Genomic DNA, 23,894 nt, shown 5'->3' with positions numbered 1-23,894 from the left:
CTGAAATCCCCAGCTTCTCAGCACTGGTCTTCTCCACTCCCCAAGGGTGTATTTACAGAAGATCACATCCCAGGTGCTTCCACACAGGCCTCCTGGCACCAGTCACATGACCATGGCAGCTAAAACTTCACTAAACTGCAGCAAATTCCATCAGCCTCACTCTAGCAGGTCATTTCTCACCAGAGTGAGGCCTCAACCTGTGTCTTCAAATTAACACTTTTGAAGACAAGTGGATGGACTGCGATTCTTCAAACCACCACATTCATGTGTCTTCCTGTGGTTAAGCTTGGACCCTTCTCCATTTCAACACCATCAAAAGCTTTGATTCTATTCCCTTCTCTTGTCTAGGGACACCACGTTCGCCAAGAGAAGTAACTGCTCCCTGGGTGTCAGGATGGCCTCATAGGAAATGGTAATGACAGGCATAGTGCTTTTGTAGGTAAAGAAACACCATTTATTCCTCACCAAGAGCTACAGAACTGAGCAAAGAGGAGACCCGGGTGATGAGCAAACACAGAGGAGTAAGTACCTGTAGGGACGATACCACAGCAGGTCAGAGGGTGCCAGCAGGCAGTGTGGGGCCGGGGGGGGGGTGGATTGCTGACGCTATGGCGAGGCTTGAGCCCTTTCGGGGGTAAAATGAAACCTGTACCCCTGCTTCACCTGCTCCAGAGGACCTCGCCACCCCAGAGACAGCACTGAATCTTGGGTTTGTAAGTGACTTGTAGAACAGGAAGTATCCTATTAATAAGGTGACTTTTGTCACCTTCCAGCTTGCTTTGTTAACTTGTGTTGAGTGATGTATTATCCATATGTTACTATAATGCCATCCCTTGAGCTGACAACTTTATAAAGAAAACGGGTTCATTTGGACCACAGTTCTGGAGAATGAAGGGCGCAGTGTTGGTCCCTGCCAGGCTCTGGAAAATGGCATTGGGATAATGTCACTGTGGTGCATGTGACAGGAAGACAGAGTGAGGAGGGCCAGGCCTACTCCCTGTAACAACCTCTAGTGAGGGTTAAGCAGGATCCCAGAAGTACTCCCACCAGCCCCTTCCCAGGCCGGCACCTCAGTCACCTCCGTGTCTGTTACCTCCTATAGTGCCCTGCTGAGAATCACAAGAGGGACAGGTCACACCACATGAGCCCTGGAGGGACAGGTCACACCAGCCTCTAGCAAGTGGCAGTGCCATGCCAGTCCCTCCACCAAGACCTTAGTATCTTTATCACTGTCACCATGGTCACGTTACCATCATCACCCCCACTTATCTATGTGCCATGGAATGTTTTGCCTGCATTATCTAATTCATCCCTCATGGAGTCCCATGAGATTCTCAAACATGCATCACTCCGAGCAACATGTATTTCACAGATAAAGGAACAAGGCCTGGGCCCAAGACTAAGATGCTTCTCCCACGAGGGGAGGTAGCTAGTCCAAGTTCACACAGCCAAAAAAAGGATGCATTCTGTTTGGATGGGAGCTCTGTGTCTTCTCCCCATACTCCATTCCTCTGGCTGAAGTCTGGGAGGAATGAAGAGACCCCATCAGGATACAGCTAGAATCACAGCAGAGAGAATGGCATAGGCAGGGCAGAGGGCAGAATACAAGGAGTATCTATACTCCGGGCCCGTGTCCAGACAGGATTACTGCATGGCCTGCTAACTATGTCCATTTGATCCCAGGCTCTGGGACCGCAGATCCAGCAGCCATCAGAGCATGTGCCAAGCATGGGGCGCAGGAATAGAGGTAGGGTAGGGAACACTGCTGGTGACAAGGACAGCTAGCAGTACTTGACTTCCAATTATTCAAAAACCGCAGGACATTCTCATGCATGCTTTGACATTAATTTGTCTCCAATATTGTGTGGCAGTGCACATGCTCCTGCAATTTCTATGAGTTAAAAAACTTTCAACTTTTTACGTAAGAATAGATAACAAATGAGCTGACAACACTGGCAAGATTCTCTGCTCTCTGGGAGGGAAGGTGCCTGGCCAGACCACCTTACTTCTGGGGAGACAGGCCAGCCCACCTCACTTCTGGGGAGACAGCCCCACTTGGAAACTGCTGCAGTGGCCTTTCGTAGGGACCCAGGCATGGCATGAAGCCCTGGAATCTGACAGGTGACATGCTGCTGGCCTTAGGTACCAATTAAGGAAATCAGGATAGGAGGACCCTAGGGACCATCTTTGGCTGTCGATTATGGAATGGACAAGCCAGGAAAGAGGCAAAGCATGGCATCTTCTCTCTCTCTCTCTCTCTCTCTCTCTCTCTCTCTCTCTCTCTCTCTCTCTCTCTCTGCGTGTGTGTGTGTGTGTGTGCTGTGTGTGTGTGTGTGTGTCTGTGTGTCTGTGTGTGTGTGTGTGTGTGTGTGTGTGTGTGTGTGTTGGGGGGGGAAACCACTGTTACTATTACTAGCAACCTTCACTTAAAACCATTCCTTGCTTGATGACATGCCAAAAGCACTAGAGACTGATGAGTATATCAAACAAAACTATCTACTTGCCCTTTGAATAGAATGTCCAGCCTCTTATCTGTTGCTGCTTCTGGCTTCCTAGTCTGAAGGATGCTGAGCCAGGCTGAGCCTTTCCATGGAAACCTGTCTTTCTGAGCCTCTGACACCTATCAAACTCCATCTCTCTTCCCATCCCTACAATACCAAAACCACTTCTGGAGCTGGATTAAGGTAGGTGTGGCTTCTAAGGTCATTCAGTGCGTCCCTGGTCCCACAACAGCCCCTCTCAGGGCTCTGCGTCCATCTTCACGGTCACAACCTCACTTAGCAAGTGTCAGGCAGGAGCAGGGACCACTCTAGGCCTTAACATGTCTTGTCTGTCATTATCTAGAAGGAACTGCATGGAGAGGAGTCCTTTTGGTGCCTTCCCTACCCAGCAGCCCAAGAAACTTACCAATAGGCTCCCAGGGACTAGGATCCCCTCCCCGAAATGCCTGTCCTGTGACCCCAGCCCTGCTCTGCCTGGTACATGTGGAGGTCTACCCAGAGCAGCAGTACCCAGCTGTATGGTGACTGCAGGCCCAGAGCTATACAGAAGGTGGTCCCTGGCAATGAGATCTGTGAAGGTAATTCCCCTCGAGGCTCCATGGAGGCCTCTAACTCCCAGGTAGAAATGAATTGGCCTAATTCATAGCCTCAGCCCCACTGACCAGAGAATCTATCAAGAGAGCGAAGGCCATCCTGTTCAACTCCTGACCTAGGGGGGAAGTCCCAGGCAGATTCCTCATGATTAATCCTATTTAACTCTTGCAAAGCGATGACAACAGAGCTCAGTTTATGATCTCATTTATCACCCTCCCTGTCACTAAAATATGAGATGCAAATGCCCCACCTAAATATTTGAAGAGAAGCCAGAGAGCGCCGAGGATAGATTCCCTCTTTAGCAGCCCTGGCTGGAGATCATCACTACAGGGTGCTCTCTGGGCTGGCCTCCCCTCGTGTCATCTGGGGTTTGCTACAGAGCAGGAGAGGAAATGGACAGGATTCAGATTTTTGTCTTGGGACTCCATCTCCTCCGAAGCCAACACGAAGGCATGCACTCCATCGCTCCGTGGTAAGAGAAAAAAAAAAAAAAATGATGAGCTCAGCTAGTGTCCGAGAACAAAAGTGGCAATTGTTTGCTGGTGGGAAGGGAGCATTTGTGGGCTTTGAAAACTCTGAAAAATAAGAATAAACATTTCTATGACTCATGGATGAGTCATGGTCAACCGTCTGCCTGACCTCTCCATGGTAGGTTCTGGCTGCACTGACTTGGGCTAGCTCACACTCCTGCCCTGGGCTCTAAGCTAACTCTCAAACCAGCTGATCTAGGAATGACAGCAGCACATGATGTCACATGTGCACACACATGTGTGTCAATGATACACACAGGGCATGGGATGTATGTGTGCAGCCCTGTGCTGTGCCCAGTTTACACAAGGAGGCAGAGGCTGGGTGATGCCAGGATTCCTAGGGAGAGAGTGGGTTTGGTGTGATTTCTTCCTTCAGCAACAGAGCTAGACTAGCTGTGCATTTGGGGAGGAACATTCTAGATTGATATGGGGAGGACAACTTGGAGGCCTGTGGGGAAGACCACAGAACTGTCAGCGTGGAGTGATCTAGCTAATGGACAACAAGCACTTAGACTTGTGACTCAGCAGAGACATCTGGTGTCTGCTTCCCTGGCCCCCACTGCCTCCCACTAGAAGAGCCTGTGGCTCGGTCTTAAGGCTCTCTCTACAAAGGACAATTGGATGAGAGGATCAGGGAGTGGAGGGCCCTTGGAACAGCCCTCCCAGGGACTGGCAGAAGCTGGTGGGATAAATGGCACAGTTCCCTCTGCCTTGCTGATTCTAGGATTCGTCCATAGCAGGCCATCAGCCTGAGGGAATAGGCCCAGCTGTCCGAAAAAGTCGTTGCCAACCCTTCTATTAGTTTTCTTTCCTTCTCACATGGTATGTTCTGGAATAACCATTTGTGTTCAGATCCTTGTCTCAGTGTCTACAGAGTGGTTTGAATAAGAATAGACTCCTATATTTAAATGCTGAGTCATCAGGGAGTGGACCTGTTTGAAAGGCTTCGAAGGATTAGGAGGTGTGGTCTTGTTGGAGAAAATGGGTCACTGGGGGTGGGCTGTGCAGTTTAAAAAGCCCATGCCAGGCCAGGACATAGCTCTCAGCTACTACACCAATGCCATATCTGTCTGTACCACCATGCTCCCCACCATGACAATAATGGACTAACCCTCTGAAACTGTATGCAAGCCTCCAATTAAATGCCTTCTTTTGTAAGAGTTGCTTGGCCATGGTCTCTCTTCAAAGCAATAGAACAGTGACTAAGACAGTCTGCTACTTGGGAAAGGCCATCCTAAAAAGGATTGAAGGTGAAGAAAACCTGGTTCTCTCCTCTGGAACCTCCAACTCTAAACCTGGGGAAAATAGAGAGGCTGACTTAGAGCAGTTCAAAGCTGAATTCCAGGTCACCTGGGCACCCACCAACTGTGCCCAAGGGGACCTGCTTCAAGTGTGGTTTGACCCTCAGGAGTTCCCATGAGCCCATGACAGCCAGTTCTGCACAAACTTGAGTCTCAGCGACCATTGTCTGTGAAATCTTAGCAGCCACTTGCTAGACTCCTGACTCGGTATGCTCTTTAATCTTTTTGGGGTTTGAATGGCACCTCCGTGTGAATATACATTAAGCACACAGTCATGGTGGCAGTTCAGGCCCACGGGAAACACACAGTTACTTACCACATGGTGTCTAGTGGCTAACATGCACACATTCTGCTCTCTGTCTTGAACTAAAATCATTTCAGTTGTGATTACAATGGTAAGCATTAAATCAAAACTAAAATTACAAATATAGTAAAAAGGAATGTCAGTTAAATATATTCACAACCATAAGATGAAATAATTTCCTGAGTAGCTTCAATGGAAAAAAACTATATAAAGAAAGAAAACACACAAAACTGTTTTATAAGCAACAAGATAACCAGGGAAACACCAAAGTGGGCACAGAATTCATAGCCAGGATGGGCACAATGCTTGCACAGTATCTGGCATGTCAGTATACTGACAGCACTTAAAAAGCTACAGTAAGTGCTGAGATAACGACTACAACTATACAAACTGTATAAACTGGAACATACTGTCATACTAGTCGTTAAAGAAGGCCATGTCTTGTTTCCCTCACAAAGAGAAGGAAATGTGAGCAATGGGGCTGGGGGAAGGCTCATGTGACAAAATGCTTATCTCACAAGCAGAACGACCTGAGTTTGATCCCCAGACCCCACATACAATATAATCCCAGCGCTGGGGAGGTGGAGACCCGTGGATCCCTGAGGCTCACTGGCCAGCCTAGTCCACTCAGAGAACTCCAGGCCAGTGAGAAACCCCTTCTCCAAAAATAAAGTGGAGAGATACTGAGCAGCAGGGACACCAAGATTGACCTGTGTCCTCTACACAGACATGCACATACACGCACTGGCACCCACATCCACACACACACACACACACACACACACTGAAAAAAAGTAGAAGTACCCAGAAATCTAGACAGGAAAGCTATTGTCCTGAGCTGAAGACTTGAGATACACGACCACCTCCAATTTCCAAGGGATCACCTTTCCCACTCCATGGTTTCTGCTCTAGCAAGTTAGTCTCTCTCTTCCCCACATGTAAAAGAGTGTTTTCAAGGACAAGATGTTAGCCAGAAACATGAATTTGAGGGGATAAACTAGGGCAAATCAAACCGTAGGAGACGCTGCAGTTGTGAAAAATAACATTGAGCCAACACAGGTATTTGTATAACCAACGTTCACAAAAAGAAGTTGAAATCAGAAGTTAAGTTTAGGATGTTTGGGACATAAACAGAGAAGTGCTCGGCCACTCGCAGGCGCCTCCTACTGTACATCCACAGATTCTAACTTTAATAAGGGCATATAATAAGGGTAGGAAAAAAATCAATCCCAGATATTTCATTTTAAATAAAATGATTAAACATAAATCATCTATACATTCAAGTAAGACAGAAAGGGATAAAGTCTTCCCATATAAAAAAAATAAAAAGGAAGGAAATCATAAGCTATGTAGAAAATAAATTAAGAAATTATGAAAGAGAACCACACCATTAATAAATAAAGCCATGTGTTCTCAGAAAGAGCAATAAACAGAAAAGCTTGGGAAATCGTGAATGTGCACTGTGGTCCCTATGGTGTTTAAAAGCACAGAAAGCTCCAGAATAAGCCAGCCAAGACATTAGATGCCGCATCTGGGCTTGTGTTCCGATAACGTTTTCTATAATTTTAAAACTGTCATTTTATCTTTCAAATATTCTGCAATGAATATGAGTTCAGTTACCATAAAATTGGTCCCGAGAAGCCACACCAAGGGAAAGAGCATAGCGGGACAGTTTTCAGTGAAAGATGTTGAAGGGAAATGGTGAGTGGTTAAAGGGGTTGAGGTGAAAACTCAGAGCCGCCAGGGTGGAGCCGTGCACTCAGACAGCCCATTTCTGCTCGGCGCTGTGCCCTGGACCCTCACAACTTATGTGAGGCAAACAGCAAGCAGAAGCCATGGGCTACAGGTAATAGCAAGAGAAGAATCCTAGGGCATGAGGACATGGAAAGGTCCCCAAAGAGAGGGGACACTGGGCCTGGCAGACAGAAGGACTCATGGATCCCAGCCACCAAGGGAAGCTGTCAATCACGGGTAAGGGGAAAGAGGACGTGGACTCAACAGCAGGTGGAAGCTGGAGACGCCCCTTTCTTGGAGTTGTCTCTGTAGGTGCACTTTTAGTAATTAGTGCACTAATTTCCACGACAAGGGGCTTATTCAAGTTGCATGCTGTCTTTCGGGTCTTAGAGATACGTTGAGTCGAGTGTTATAGACACTTCTAAGAGCACAGTGGCCAAACATGTGTTGGATTTTCCAAACTCTGATGGGAAAAGCTCCAGAGGAATGTTCACCTCCCCGAACACTGCAGATGAGAACAAAAAGTGCAAGTCATCCAATGGAAAAGCAGTGCAAGATACTTAGCAAAATCACATATTCGTGTAACCTGTGATGACCTGACAACTCCTCTTTTAAGAACAGATCTGAAGGGCACACGAAGGAAAATGTGCTTATGTAAAGGCACAAAGCCAACCACCGGGACTCTGGTTACCATAGCAAAAGGTGGTAAGCAACACAAAGGAGCTAGAAAGGGAGCTGGTGGAATAAACTGAGGCATACCCATGAATGGAGTAGCATACAACTATAAAAGGCCATGGAATGTTCTGTGTAATAGTAAGGTGGGAATATACTTAGGATAGATTTATAGACATAAATATCTAGATACACATATCCCCAGATAGGGGCACTAGAGAAATGGCTCAGAGGTTAAGAGTGATCGTTGCTCTTGTAGGGAACCTTGTTCATTCTCCAGCACCCACAGAGGATGGCTCATGATGACTTCCAGCTCCAGGGGATCCACTGGTCTCTTCTGGCACACACATGCACACACATGCACACAAATAAAAAACCTTCATCTTTTTTAAAAACCAAGATAAGTTCAGAATTTCTGTCTTTGTGGTGTTTTGAATGAGAATATGCCACTTAGGCATATTCTTGAACACTTTGTCACCAGTTGGTGGCACTGTATAGGAAGGTTTAGAAGGTACAGCAGAGCTGATAGAAGTATGTAATTGGGGCAGGCTTTGAAAGCTTAAGATCTTGCCCTGTTTACTCGCCCTGCTTCCTGGATAAAGCTCAAGCTGGGAGCTTTGCCCTGCTTCCTGTGTGAAATTCAAGCTGTGACCTTGCAGCAGCATCCGGTTCCTGCTACCATACCTGCCACCAGGCCTGCTGCTCGCTGCCACACTTCCTCGTCATGACAAACTCTTATCCAATGGGAACTGCAAGCCAAATAAGCCTTTTGTTCTGTAAGCTGCCTTGGTGGTGGTGTTTTTCTCTCAGCAGCAACACAGCCGTGTTACTGTGTGCTGAACATTTGAAGAATATGAATAAGATGGTTGACGCTGACTGACAACTTAACAGGCTCTAGAGTTATCTCTGTGGGCACCTGGGGGAAGGATTACTCAAACTGGGTTAACTGAGGTGGAAATACCTACTCTGAATGTGGGCATCACCATCCCCTACAGACTGATCCTAGACTGACTGACAGGGAAGAGGCGAGCTGAGAACAAGCATTCACTCCCCCTGCCTCATCCTCCTGCCACCATGATGGACTATGTCTTCCTGGAACTGTAAGCCCAAGTAAATCTTCCCTTCAGTAGCTTCTGGTCCAGTATTTGGCCTCAGCCGTAGAAAAGTACAATAAACACTTAAGGCAAACCAAGAAGGCAGAGCAAAGGACTGGTTACAATGTAGATGAGCAAAACCTGCTTGCCCCGCCAGCACCAAGGTCAAATTCGATACAATAGTAACAGATACAATGAAAACAATTATAAGCATATATTCAACTTCTAATGGGAGGAGAAAGAATGCATGATGGCAAAATCACCTACAGGAGGAAGGAGCAGTGACATCTCTGAATGCAACACAGCTTCACAGATCTGACGGACGATCCTTTAATAATAGGCACCGTCATGGTCACAGTCACATGATGTCACATGTGTAGCCAGGGCAAACCAGGAGATGCCTTGGAATCCTGTCTGTCACACTGACCCCCAAACATACTTAGCATCCACCATTACAGATGCCCTCGGGGTGAAAAGGACCTCAGAAATCAGAGAGGTCAGCATCCTGCCTCTCCACGTGGTGAATGTGACCTTCGTGCTAGCCGGGCAAGCAGTTTTTGCTCAGCCTCAGCCACAGCGTAAGCAGTCCTCTGCTCTGCCTTCTTGGTTTGCCTCAAGCGTTTAGCATTTCCAGCTTTTTCCTCCACCTGTGAGAACCCTGTGGAAATTATTCTTAATGGTCCATGAACAGATCAAGGCCCAGCCAGGCTCAGATGTCTGTAGTTGCTGTGTTCTAATTTATTGGCAATATGTAGAGTAATGTTTTCCTCATTGTTTCCTAGTTCGGGCTCTTTACCAGATGAAAAGTGGCCAAAGACAGTTATTAATTAAATAAAAATGCAGCAACCAAATGTGAAGGGCCCAGAAGGCTAGGTAGAAGGGAGATCGCCATACCTTTCCATTCATGCATTTATTTTCGGTGCCCATGTGCAACTAACTTCTGGTTTCGTCTCCTATCAAACACGTCTTTGAACTTATTTTCCTTCTAAAATCATCCCAAATGAACCCCTATTAACTCATGAGTCAGCGCACTCTCATTAAAGAGAAACTGTGGAAAGCAAATTGAATCCATTTCCAACTCTGAAGAGGAAAGGGTGGAAGGGCCACGGATTCCGTGGTCCAGGATGCTATCTTGCCCTTTTGCAGACAACACTCTGAAACCCTGGCATTCTGGAGGCATACGGAAAAAAAGCGGCTCTGCCTAAACTCCTTGTTTGACAGATAAACGGAGCCAGGGCATGAGGGGGTATCGTTACCAACAATGCATGACTACATAATGGCTTGCATGGGGGGGGGGGCTCTGGATCCCCAGGGGCTCCCCCGTGGCCCCTGGAACAGGGCCAGTGAAACCAATGAAAAGCATGTCCAGCCCACGTGTGGTTCCTGAAGAGGCTATTGCTAACGGAAATGCACAGTGACGTAAATTGGGCAGACGCTCATGTGTTACTGTTTTGAACAAAAACAGAACATGTGTCTTTGCTTTGCCCCCTGTGGGAGAATCTTCTGCTTGAATGTGCTGAGCATCAACCTGGTGATCCTCTATAGGACAGGACAAGTGGGGGAGGGGAGCTTCTGGAACCTTCATTCCAGAAGCTGAGTACTCTCACTGTCAAGGGGAGCCAAGAGACCCCTACATAACTGCCTGGACCAGCCGTCCCTGCTGACCTGAAGACCTGCTGTCTCTTCACTTAGCAGAGAGTTGGTGACATTTCATAAAGTTATTTGAATAAATAGTTTCTGAAGCTTGAAGATGATTTGCAAGGAATCAGTGGAAATATGAGATATTGGCCTAAGTAAGGGTATTTGTGCATACTAACATAGAAAAATCATAAAAACTTATGAGTTTTGAAAATGTGAGCCTTTAAATATTTTATATCTAAACTCAGGTCTGCCAACCTTGGTGCTATTGATACGGGGGCTGGAGGAGGGGTGCATCACACAACTCTTTGTTGTATGGCTGCCTTGGGCATTGCAAATGGTCACGGCATCTCACTAAATGGCAGAAGGGCATTGCTACAACACACAACACTATGTGGTAGCTCATGCCTTTAATTTCAGCACTTGGGCTATTGAGACAGGCAGATCTTTGAGTTCGAGGCCAGTCTAGCCTCCAAACAAACAAAATAACATACAACCATTGTAACCATTATTAGCATCTCCAGACATCACCCAGTGTGTCTTAGGGACAAACCACCCCAGCAAGCACTCGGTTAAACACTGGCCATATATTTCAGCACCTGCTGCCCTCCAAGAAACCATCCTGTAAAGGCACCCACCACTTACTACCAAGCACATTTCTATAGTTCCAACTAGAGAGTCTCCCCCAAGGCAAAGCTGCCTAAGGGCCCAGCAGCCTAAGGACCAATCCAAGCACACAGTCAGCCCCCAGCCAGCACAGATTGCTGTGGATGGAAAGAGGCTGCTCATAGCAGGCAACGTAGGGCAACAAGAGCAGAGGCTGGCACAGGTGTGCAAACATGTGGCCTACCTGCAAGGCTCTGCTTCCCAGTGCTGGTTCTTTACATTAATTACGGTAATAACGTCACATTATAGAAAATTTGGAAAGCACATAAAAGCACAAAGAGATGTAAAAACAACGCCCTCCCCCGTCTCACCATCAAAGAAATTGCTCTTGACGGGTGCACATACTTCAGTCCAGATGATGCGCCACACACATTTTTGCCTTGTTAAGGGTCCATTTGTTTTGCTTTAAAATTCTGTGTTGAGGCTTCCTCCTCCATCAAGAGAACACTTTGGAAGGAAAATGGATTATAATTGAATTAACCATCCATGTGCAAAAGGCGCAAGGCAAAGTGTTTCTCAGGTTTTTGCAGATAGTCTTCATGCCTGTAACATACATAGGTCACTGCACATTAAATGCTAAGTTGGCCCTGGACGCCGTGCTGTCTTGGCAGTGTTAACCTGTTCCCTAAAAAGCTAAACTCCACTATCAGCAGGATTTGCTGCCATTAGATACCATCGCTCTTCATGAGCAGAAATACTACCAGTTTCTTGATTTGTATTTCTTTATGAGGTAGAATAACTGGGCTTTTAGCTAAACACCCTCTACCAAAGATTGTCTGTGGCCCTGTTTGAACTTTCTTGGACCTTCTGTGTCCTCCTCTTAATAATATACTGTCCCAGGAGCAGGACAGGTTGCTCAGTGGGTAAGAGCACTTGCTGCTCTTGCAGAGGACCCTAAGTTTCCCAGCAGCCAAGTCAAAGGGCTCCTAACCACCTGTACCTCCAGCTCCAGGGCATATGACTCCATCTTTTGGCCTCTGTGGGTACTGCACTCACATAGACACACACATACACATAAATAAAAATAAATCTTTAGGAGCTGGAGAATTGGCTCAGCAGTTAAGACCACCGGATGTCCTTCCAGAGGACCTGGATTCATTTCCCAGCACACACATGGCAACTCACAAGTGTCTGTAGCTCCAATTCCAGGAGATCTGACATCATATAGAAATACTTTCAGGCAAAACACCGATGCACATGAAATAAAAATAATAAATAAATTTTTAAAAATTTAATAATAATAACAACAGCAATAATGTCTTGTTCAAGGCTCACTCACAACTTTCCTTTTATCAGGTACACAATTACACATAAATTTGCCCAAGGATTTTAGTGCCTTTTAAATAAAAGTATGAAACTCTTGAGAAAAATCTATGACCCCAGGGCAGTTAAGGGAACCAAACCACAGGAGAACTCATACTTGATGAAATAAGGAGGAATGGAACAATTAGAAAAGGACCTTAAGATTACATTGTTGGATTTTATGGTGACAGAGGAATAGCAGCCATTAAGTGAGAGCAGAAATGTCAGGTTGAAGAAAGATCTTCCTGGGACCCTGCCACTGGAAATCACACCCTAAAGTAACAACCAAAAATTTAAAAAGCAGCTAACTTAAAATGTATGCTAGACAGGACTAAAGAGAGAATCTATAAATTAGAACACAGACCTGAGGATATCACTTAGAAAGCTACGCAGAAGTGAAAAACTCAGAAACATGTGGGAGCGATTGAATTGTTCAAGTTACACACACACACACACACACACACACACACACACACACACGAAGTTACAGAAGAAAAAGTAAGCAAATGGACATACAGACAGTTCAGTACAACTGCAGAAAATTACCCATAACTGAAGAGCCAGTCTTCAAGTTAAAGAAGTTCACTTATAAATGAGAAGGGCTAAACTTATACAAAGGAGCTCAGCTCACACATTAGGTGAGGAGTGTGGGGGAAGGGAAAACATTTCCAATACCAGTAAGAAACAAACATGGTGTCAGGCTGCCCCAAAGCCTGGCACTTGTAGTTTTGAGGGGCTAACAAAAAACAGCAGCCAACCCAGAATTCCATGCTGGAGTAAGTTGCCTTGGACACAGTCAGGCACAACAAGACTAGGGACATTTTTGGTGCATCTGCCAGGAGTGTCCACGTTTGCCGGTAGGTGGAGCCTCGAAGCACAAGGATTGCTTGCATCCTAGAGCGTGTGACCTCACCTGGCTGGGGTGGAGCCCAGGTTTCAGAACATCCCAATGTGAAGATAACTTTGGAATTTCCTGTCATAGAGCCCTTTATTATTGAAGAGTGAACTTTATAGCAAAAAGAAAAATGAGCCCACCCCCATAAAAGTCCATAACAGGGTATGGTAAGATCCAGCAGAGGACGCCACAGTGCATGACTCTATTATAAACACTGAACTTCAGATGATGCAAAAATCAGCGTGTGCTAGACCTTCCTTAAAAACAAATGACGACTTGAGCAATGCTGGGTACCAGTATTCTAATTAGTGCTGTGGGAGGGAAGAAGACAAGAAGGTTTCAGATCCTTCCAGACTCTTGCCTTCACTCAGAGTAAAATATTTTTTTAAAAAATGAGGTCGCTTGTTTAAAAGCTACAGGTGACCTTTGAAAGAACAAAGAAATTAATAGACAAATTAAGACAAAATTACCAAAAACAAAACTGGCCACGAATGTTGATGGGAATCACAAGAAAAGAGGGCCAGGGAGTGGGGCCAAGGGGAGAGGAGTGGAGGTCAGGAGAAACAAAGTACATTAAATGCATGCTCAAGATGTCTTCATGAAACCCTTTTTTAATGTTACCTGTTTTCTCTTGTTTGTACGTTTCTTTGAGATGGGGTTTTCTATTATATAGCTTTGGCTGTCCTGAAACTCACTATGTAGACCAGACTGGCCTTGAACTCACAGAGATTTATCTGCCTCTACCTAGTCCTGGATTAAAGGTGTGCACCATCATACCTATCCTTGTTATATGCTTTTTAGAAGTATGATGTTAGACCCCGAAAACTCAAGTATCCGGGGTCCCAGGCCACATTCACGGTCACCCCAATCACCAGGCGGATTCGAGAGCTTGCTGCAAACTGCACGAGGCTTTATTGTAATTTAACGAGCTAACCCCATGTTAGCTCGGGTCTTTTACCCATCCCCCATGGCGGACGGCTAGCAAAAGAGGGCTCCTAGGGCCTCCCAGGAGATCTTATAGGACAGCGTAAGGGGAGTGTCTAGGGGTACGCACAGGCTCACGATTGGTGTGCCTCCAGGCTTGGAGGGCTTGCCCTGTGTTGATTGGTCAACTGGTTGTTATGGTCCACAGGCCCTCCCAGGGTGGTTGCTATACTTTGTGCGTCATTGCTGTGTGCTTGTCCGTAAAGCACACCCAGGGTGGTAAAGCATAGTGCCACCAGCTAACTTCTGATTGGTTCCTTGTCGCGAGGCAGGCATCTGACTTTCTAGTGTCTAGGACAAGGTCATACAAGCACGTTTTGGGCCGTTATGGCTGCAAAAAGGGAAGCTGGTCCCTTCAATGAGAGAAAGATTCAGATGTATCAATAATTACAATAAATGTAAATGAATTAGATTCGCATTTCTAAAGATAGTTTTTAAACTATTTCAGCTGCTAAAATTGAAGCTTTTCCATTGAAATGAGTGAGAAATCCTAAACACAGCACCCAATTCTCAAAAGAAACATGTCTCACCAAGGCTCCGTCGGCTGTGTGGCCTGCACACGCTCAAGAACACCTCGAGAACTGAAAGAATAGAAGGAACACCCATGTGTGGAGCCTGAGTTGGGTGAAGGTGATGCTTTTAACTCAGTTCTTCCAAGGAAAGGCAAAGGTCCTGGAACATCAGAGCTCACGGAGCAGACCCTGAGGTCAGGGCATGGAGACAGAGGGTGAGGCACAGCAGGAGAGTGAACATGACTGTGAGTGGCGTGTGAGTGACTGGATGCCGGGGTGCATCATGAGAAAGCCGTGGAAACAGCTGCGAAGCCCTCAAATCAGATATGCCTGCACCTTCCTGGCTCTCTTCACAGGACCCATTCCTGAGGACTAGAAGCTCCTATCCACACTGCACTGGACTATGACTCTCCACCACAAGGCTCAGCAGGTCGATAAGGATGGTAATTTTTAAAGGTGCTCAGTGAAAGCTTGGGTTGCACATAGCTGACTTCTGAGTTGAGATTTGCTTGCGTTCAGGTAGTAACCAGAAAGTCAGGGGTGAGTCATGGCCTTGCCTAATCCCATAGCTGTGAAAGGCCACCCCCCAACGTATACACTTAAAGAGGCAGGGAGCAAACATTACGCCCCACTTAATCCCAACATGGAATGCTCCACATTTTGTTATATAATACTTGGCCCCATGCACTTTATGACAGACACACCCTAAATGCGGGGAAACTGGGGCGGGGGGGGGGGGCTGGAGAAAAAAGGGTAAAACATGCACTCAGTTGCCACACAAAAGAATTCTGGATGGCTTTATGCATTTATATCAAACAGATCACAGGCCAAGAAGTATGGTTAGAGATGAAAAGATCAAAGTAGTAATTCCAGGAAGATTGGCAGCCCCAGCCCACGCACATCTCAAAGCCTGATGTAGCTGTAAGGAGACGGCAAGCCCATCATCAAGGCAAGGCGCTTTGTTACACTCCCCTTGCTAACAGATGAATTAAGCTTTCAAAGTGCCTATAAGAACAGCAAATATTGAAACCCCATAATGTGTGTTATTATGCATCTCACAAATGCACATTCTTTCAAACACACATATAATATGTTTTTTTTTTTTTTTAAGTTGGCCACATACATCGTGGATCAGAAAGGAAGTCTTGGGAAAAAAAAAAACCCAAGGTTTGAAAATATGCAGTCAACAATGAATTTAGAAATAAAAGTTCAAAGCCAGCTAAAATGTCCCCGTACATTTGGAAACCAAATAACACCGTTAAATAATTCATGGGTCTGGAAGAGATTGTGATGGAGATTATGAACGTTGAGAACTGAGTCACAATGAAAGAACTATGCAAAACAACCGCAGACGGGCATCTTACAGGGAATTTAGCAAGGAATATGCATGGGTCTTAGGGAGTGAGACCATTTAAAACCAGTCAGCTAAGAGTTTAGGAAGTTACAGGGCTAAGTATACAATAAAATAATAATAATAAAAGCTAGCATTATATAAATGATAAGTAAAAATTAAAATATAGAAACAAAACAAAAGTGTATTCCTTGCAAAGGACTAACTTTAAAAACAAACTTCTTTCTTCTTGGTAGAGCACATTAGAAATTAGTTATCAATAAGCAAAAATGAATGACCCAGGACTGACATACTTGAAATAGTATATATGATTGACAATCTTCTTTTAAAAACTCAAATCCTGAAGCTTCTACGTCAACTGCTCTATTCCAAGAACTAGAAGAAAATGAAAAACCGTCCCCATCATAAACTAAGCTCCCTACAGCAGCTAAGCATAATGCAGGAGGGGGGAGGAAGAGCAGGCTCCACAACCCCGAACAAGGACAAGTGAGAGGGCTCAGCCAGCAAAGGACCCACAGGGCGAAAGGCAAAAACCCACCCCCTCACACTGTCCTCTGACCTCCACGCGTGCACCCATGGCATGTGTACGTACACACTAATAAAAATTAACCCAGGAGAATTTGAAACAAAATCCCAAACGTGATACTAGCTAATATAATCCTAAGATTCATTGGACACTATAAATCTTGGTGGAAATGTACCAAGGAATTCAACAATGGCTCCACATTAAAGAATCCGGTACTATGATGCAACTAACAGTGAAAACAGATCAAGAAAAACCACTTGATGATCTAAGCGGATACAAAGCAAATGCCTGACAAAGGCAAGCATCCTTCACTGATGAAGGGCGTTTTTTGAAAACTGGGAATAGAGGGCAGTTTCTTCCTCTATTAGCAGACAGCAAACAAAAACCTCCAAAAGATATTCTGATGGGGTTGCTACATGTTCTCCTAAAATTCCGTTTGCCCCCAGGGAAAAGGCAGATCTCAATTCTTTAAAAAGCTCTCCAAAGACCAAAGAAAAGGGGCAATGAGGAGCTGTTCCCAATTAGATGGGGGCTGAAGAGTGACAGCTAAATGCAGCGTGTGACTTTTTATCTTTCTTGTGGGGCAAGAGATGGAACCCAGGGCTTCGCACATGTTCAACAAATGTTCTAGCCCTGAGCCAACTCCACAGCTCCACGGTGTGGTTTTTGATTGGTTCCTGAATCAAGAAAAAAAAAAAACCCATAGTATAGGATCTTATGGAAGAACAGTTTGTAAAATCTGAGTATCTGTCACATAATTGATGACAGTGTCATCAATGCTAATTTTCCTGGGTTTTGCTTTATTCTAAATGACCTCATTCTGAAGCTGCAATAACTGAAATACCTAGGATGAACTATCATGAGGTCTGTAGATTATTCTCCAGTGGTTTAAAAATGACAATAAAGAATAAAATGGCCAATGTTAGTAACTGCTGATGAAAGGCACACCGCTCAAAAGTGTTCGTGCATTTATTCTGTAACTTTTCTGAGACTTGGGAAAGGTCGTAACAAAAAGCTGGGGAATGCCTTTTATCTTTATTTTGCATGTATCTGTTGCTGGGAATTGAACTCAGGACCTTGAGCATGCTAGGCAGTACCGGGCTGCTGAATCCTAGCCCCTGTCCTCTGTTTTCTTATCTGAAGACAGGGTCTGACCATGTAGTCCAGACTAGCCTTGAACTCACTCTGTATCCCAGGAAGTCCCTGGAATTAAGATCCTCCTGCCTCAGCCTCCTAGGTAGCTGGGACTATAGGACAAGGTCCTTCTGTCTCTAAAACTCTAAAGGGGGAAAGTGGAGAAGGTTTTGTTTGCCCTGGACTCACACAGTTCTAAAATTACAGCCAAAGCAATGAGACAAGAAAAATAAGTAAGGCACATGAAAGCTATAAAAGAAATTATTTTTTGCATACATCATGACAATATACAAAGGAAAAAAGTCTTAAGAATACAAAATAACTTAACAGCTTCTTCTACAGGAGCAGTCCCCAGGCCAATGCTACAGAACTCACCAGCCAGTGTTGAAATGGCGTATAAAAGAGAAGGAACTAGTCTAAACGTGGGTTGGGGATCCATCTGCACAAAAACAGTAGCATGCCTTCCCACAGAATGCAGAGAGGACTTACACAACATTGAGCTGCATGCTCACACACAGGAAGACACCAAACTGTGAAGACATTGTTTCTCCACAAGATCACTAACTGCCCTTCCCACCAGAATCCTGGTGCTTTTCTGGACCTGTGCACGTTGCTCTTGACACTAACAAGCAGAAGCAGGATCTGAAGAGCAAGAAAATCATGACTATGTAAACCGAGGACAGGGCCAGCATATTAGCCAGGCTTCTCTAGACCCTCCAGAGTCTACAGCAGTGGTTCTCAACCTCCCTAATGCTGAGACCTTTTAATACAGTTCCTCAGGTTGTGGTGACCCCCAACCATAAAATTATTTTCATTGCTACTTCATAACTATAATTTTACTACTGCTATGAGCTGTGATGTAAATATCTGATATTTACATCTATGAAAAGGCTTTTAATTCCCCCAAGGATCATGACCCACAGGTTAAGAACCACTGGTCTAAAGGAACAGAACTGATAGAATGTATATTTACAGAAAGGGGTTTCATTACAAACTGTGGCACAGCTACTCTAACAATGACTCTCTACAAGTGGAAAGTCAAAGCATCCAGTAGCCAATTGTTCAGTCCACAAGCCCTGCTGTTTCAGCTGGCCTTTAGTATGTGCCAGAATCCACAAGGTGGAAGGAGAGAACCAATTCCTGCAAGCTGTCCTCTGGCCTCCATAGACATGCGTGCCATGGCACCTGTGAACCAACACACATGCACAGAGAGACACACACAAAATAAATGTGAAAAAGTATTTCATCCAACACACAGGACTGACACCTAACCCTGTGGTGGCGATGGCCTCACCAATGGGCCATCTGACAAACTGGCGTGTGTCAAGGAACCAACAGCCAGCAGACTCCCAGTTGTCCACAGGGCTGCAGCTCAGTGGAATCCCTACTGCTTGACCTGGTCCACTCCATCTGCCTTCCTGCCCATCCATTCACCTATCCATCTTTCTGCCAAGACCTATGCCTTCCCTTTTAATGAATGCCCATGCCTCTGCCATCTGGGGCTGGCTCTGGGACTGAGCTCTCAATATCCTTCCTGTCCTCGTGCACTTAAGCCTACTCATCATTCACCCTCTGCCCCTACTGAGGTCTCTTTAACCCTCTGAAGTCTATAAGGTCACTCTGCAACCCACATGTGTGTATATGTACATACACAGATGTGTGTACTACATACATGTCTGTGTCTATGAACTACAATGTGTGATCTGAGGGCTAGTATTAGTATAAATAGTAATATTAGTATAAATATTAATATAATACCAATCAACAGGATGGCGCCAGGGTAAAGCTGTCAGCCTAAGCAACTAACTCCACGAAGCAAGGTGATGAAAGGAAAGAACCAACTCCCACGGGCTGTCCTCTGACTTTAAAGGTTTGTAGGCTTCCCTCCCCACCATAGCTGCTGGGAAACCATCTCACCCCCAAGTGCCTAAGGTGGCAGTAGCAGAAAGAGGCCGCTGAAGGCAATTCCTGCTCTGCAGACAGCCCAAGCCCTCCTGCTGGGTCCTCTTCTGGAATGAGCTCTGCCCATGTGATGGGTGTCTGGTCATAGCAGGAAAAACTTTTCAGAAGTGAAATTCTGAAAAACAGATTTCTGAGGGCCAGCAACTGGTAAGTCTCTGGAGGCGACGGCTGAGCCGGCTGGAGGACGGGAAGCAGAAAGACACATTTGTCCCTTTCAAATTATTACCACCAAAGAGCTGTGCCCTCAGTCAAGGCTTTCCAGGGAAAGCCCCATCCCCAGCTCCCCTGGGGTTCCCGTCAGCATCCATAATTATTTTCCGCAGCTGTCTGCTGAGATGGCTCCCGTTAAACCTTAATCTCCTCCATGTGGCCTCCTTCTGGGCCAAGGCTTCAGCTAAAAATAAAATCTACTCATCAACAAATAGTTCAAGATTGACTTGTTTCCTGAGCATTCTGGAAAGCAGCTTGCACAGCCACGCACAGTGACATGCCGTTGGTAATGAAGTATTAAATCCAATGACACTTGAGAACATGCGCTCCTCGGGGCTGCTCTTCGTGTGTGTGTGTGTGTGTGTGTGTGTGTGTGTGTGTGTGTGTGTGTGTGTGTGTGTGTGTGTGTGTGTGACCCAATGGCCTCTGATCACGAAGCATCTGCTCCCTGACAGAGAGAGCCCAGGCTGCTTGGATCCCTCCCTCCAGGCCTGACTCCTCTAGACCAGAGGTCTTGGTTTGGATTCTACTGCTGTGATAAAACACTGTGACCGATAGCTACTTGGGGCTTACACATCCCAATCACAGTCCGTTATGAAGGGAAGCCACTGTAGAACCTGGAAGCAGGAACTGAAACAGAGGCCATGGAAGAGTGTAGCTTATTGGCTTGCTCCCCATGGCCTGTTCAACTACCTTTCTTATACAACCCAGAAATATCTGCCTATGGGTAACACCACACACCCCGGGCTGAATGCCCCCCATTCCAACCATAATTTCTTAAATGCCCCCACAGACTTGCCTGCGGGTCAATCAAATGGGGGCAATTCTTTCGTTGAGGTTCCTCTCCCAGATGATCCTAGCTTATGTCAAATAAGCAAAACAAACCTACCCAACATGCCACAATTCCACACACCGTCTGCCTCCTACAGAGGCAGACATATCTACTCCACCTGCCAAAGTCTGCACCTCTTGGCAGCTAACGCCATTTTCATAGACCTTCACTCTGATGTTAGGTAATGGAATGCCAGCCACACGGTGGCACACACCTTTAATCCCAGCACTTGGGATGCAGAGTCAGGTGGATCTCTGTGAGTTTGAAGCCAGCCTGGTCTACAAAGAGACTTCCAGGAAAGCTAGAACTGCTACACAAAGAAACCCTGTCTCAGGCAGTGGCGGCGGGGAGGAAGCCAAGGCTCTCTCCTCACCCCGTGTGAAGAAAGCAGCAATTCCTCTTCTGTGAGTTTTCTAAAATATTGGTCCTCATGGCTTTCATGTACCTCTGAATTTTGGCTCGTGGGCTCCAGCACAACCTGGTTCTGGCCTCATTGATGTTCTATCATCTGATGTCTTCAAGACCAGTCTGCTCATAGCCGTGCTGCACCAACTATGAGGCTGGCCTGTGCTGAGGGTGGCTGAGGAGGCCCGGCCTGTATGCCCCTGCCTTTCCTTTACATATTATTTTCAGATCAAGGATCCTTCTAGATTTGTGGTTATGTGCTCTGCTTCTCTCCTAGGTGGGGAGAATCTTTGTCCCATTAGAGTTCCACTCTGCTCCAGTGGATAAGTTCAGTCACAGAGGAGTTTGGAGCAGAAAATGCAACTGACATATAGAAGTGGGGGTTAGACTTTACCAAAGTCTAAGATTGGATTTAACACAGGCAAACAGAAAAATAAACAAATTTTATAAAGCATGGGGCGATAACTTCAGAGGAAACAAAAACATTGACCAAAATGAGAGATGTGGCTTTAGTACAACATAGGCTTTGACCGTAGAAAATAGTTACGCGATCATAATAGCAAACTCCAAATTCGATTTCACCAAGAGCTGTGAAGACTCGAGGTGGCACTCGGTGCTAAGGGACTGTGGGGTCAGAAAGACCCTGTTTATTCAGGGCTGACTGAACCCAGGCTTCACGCATGCTAAGCAAACTCACTACCAACTGTGCTGCATCTCAGCCTGTTTTTCATGCGTCTCTAATCGAGACATCTCCCCACTCCCTGCAGTGGGAGAGGAGGCTGAGCTTTCCGACCCGCAGTTCCTGACTGCTGGGCACCAACCAGAGCCTTTTCACAGCTGCTGGTTAAATCAAGTTTGGTGTTTGTTATTCTGACCTCATAACTGTTTTCCTCACTGAGAGCTGTGCCTCCTGGGCACCGTGGTGGTTACAGGTGTGCACCACCATGCAAAGCCCACCTTACGTTTTAACACTTCAGAAATAGTCTCAGAACACAGCACTGAAGATTAAGGGTAAGTGTAAAAAGAAAACTCGACAGATAAGAAGGCTAGTCCAGACTTGATGAGGAAGGTCTTGAATGGGCTACTGTTGTCCTGTGGCGGGGGCAGGGGTGCGTTCTTTTAACATCAAAAATAATTAAAGTGCCTGGGCACAAAAGTTTCAATCACTAGTTTTGATAAATCCAGTTTATGAAGCTGTGTGTGTGGAAGGACAGACTGATTCCTGAAAGTCATCCTATGACCTGCATACACCTGCTGTGGCATTTACACCACACACACTCACACTCACACTCACACTCACACATACACATTCATATACTCATGTTCACACTCTCACTCTCACACACTCACATAACTCTCACACACACCCACACACACTCTCACTCATACTTACACACTCACACACTCTTACATACTCACACTCACACACTCATGCTCACACTCACACACACTCACACATACTCACACTCATGCTCACATTCACACTTACACATTCTCACACTTACACTCACACATACTCACACACTCATGCTCACATTCACACACTCACACATACTCTCACATACTCACACTCATACACTCATGCTCACACTCACACACTCATACACTCATCATGTTCACACTCACACACTCTCACACACTCACTCTCACACACACTCACACTCTCATACACTCATGCTCACACTGTCACACACACAGAAAATCTACAGAAAACAGCAGATCATCTGTCACTCAGCGGTGGCAAGTGGGTGGCGTTCTATGGACAGCATCAAGTGCAGCCTCGGGAGATGTTTAGAGTTGTCAGTCACGGTATTGAGGGGAAGATGGCCTGGAAGTCTGTGTGTGGGCAGATTCTAGGGCCACCTTGGAGGTGGGGAGGACATTGCAGAAGCTCTCCAATCCCTAGGACTAAGTTGAGACCCCATCTGACTGCTGGGATGTTTCATGGCTGCAGTGTGGACCGTCTGAAAGACACAGCCCTGCCCATTGTTTCTGTGGACCATGGGCCATCAGGCGTAATGCCTCACACATGGCTGCTGGCCAGCCTCCCTCCGCCCTCTCCCTCTTCCTGCTCCCCATCACCTCAGTCCTCCTCCCTGCCCCACTCTAATGGGAGAATTACCAATACGGAGTCAGGTAAAAATATAAGGGTATTTATTAGGGAGATGCCTTACTTACAGAGCGACCTAACCAGTGGGCAGTAAGTACAGCAAGATGATGAAAAGGAGGAAGGGCCTCCACGTGCTCACCCCTCACTCTTAACCCTTCCCACATCACCCTGACCACGCCCTCGCAGGCAGGCGTGGTCAGGCACACCTGGAGCCAGCCCCCAGCAGGTGTGGTTATGGTGTCCCCTCCAGTAACTCCCTCAATCTCCACAGTGCAGTAAGTAGCTGCTCTTCCCTTCTCCCTAAGGTCACTGAAGGCTTAACAAGACAATTATTTTAAATTACTGAAGAAGCTTATGCTTAAAGGAAACTTTATCCCTTTAAGTCCATACATTGGTTCAAAAACCCTTCACATGCTATGAACCTCTCAAGGGTTCAAAGCCCCAGGGATGGCTCTGAAGTGGAATGGCATGTGTGGAGGCCTTTCAGGAGGTGACTAAAGCTGCCATCTTGGTCAGTTGTCAGTCCAGCAAATCATCCTGTGGTCTGAGTGCATGCATGCTTCTCTTGGGTATGGTCTTCAGTGCCTGGCAGACACCCCCTTAGCCCTTAAGGCTCGGAATTCCAAGGCTTCTTCGA

The 23,894-nt window shown here is 46.1% G+C and overlaps 1 long non-coding RNA gene across 1 annotated transcript in view; it reads right to left on the bottom strand.

The window, feature by feature from the left end:
• Nucleotides 1-6,542: 6,542 nt before the first annotated feature.
• LOC118238433 overlaps nucleotides 6,543-23,894 on the bottom strand; it is an 81,326-nt gene continuing 63,974 nt past the window's right edge. Inside the window, exons 2-3 of the long non-coding RNA XR_004768742.1 lie at nucleotides 11,346-11,481; nucleotides 6,543-7,469 (exon numbers count right to left, since the gene is read on the bottom strand). This is a non-coding gene — a long non-coding RNA (uncharacterized LOC118238433). The remainder of the gene's footprint in view (nucleotides 7,470-11,345; nucleotides 11,482-23,894) is intronic.

Source organism: Cricetulus griseus, chromosome 2 (assembly GCF_003668045.3).
Source record: "Cricetulus griseus strain 17A/GY chromosome 2, alternate assembly CriGri-PICRH-1.0, whole genome shotgun sequence".
Lineage (NCBI taxonomy): Eukaryota > Metazoa > Chordata > Mammalia > Rodentia > Cricetidae > Cricetulus > Cricetulus griseus.
Note: the sequence above shows the minus strand (reverse complement) of the source record. Positions and strands in the feature narration are given on the sequence as shown.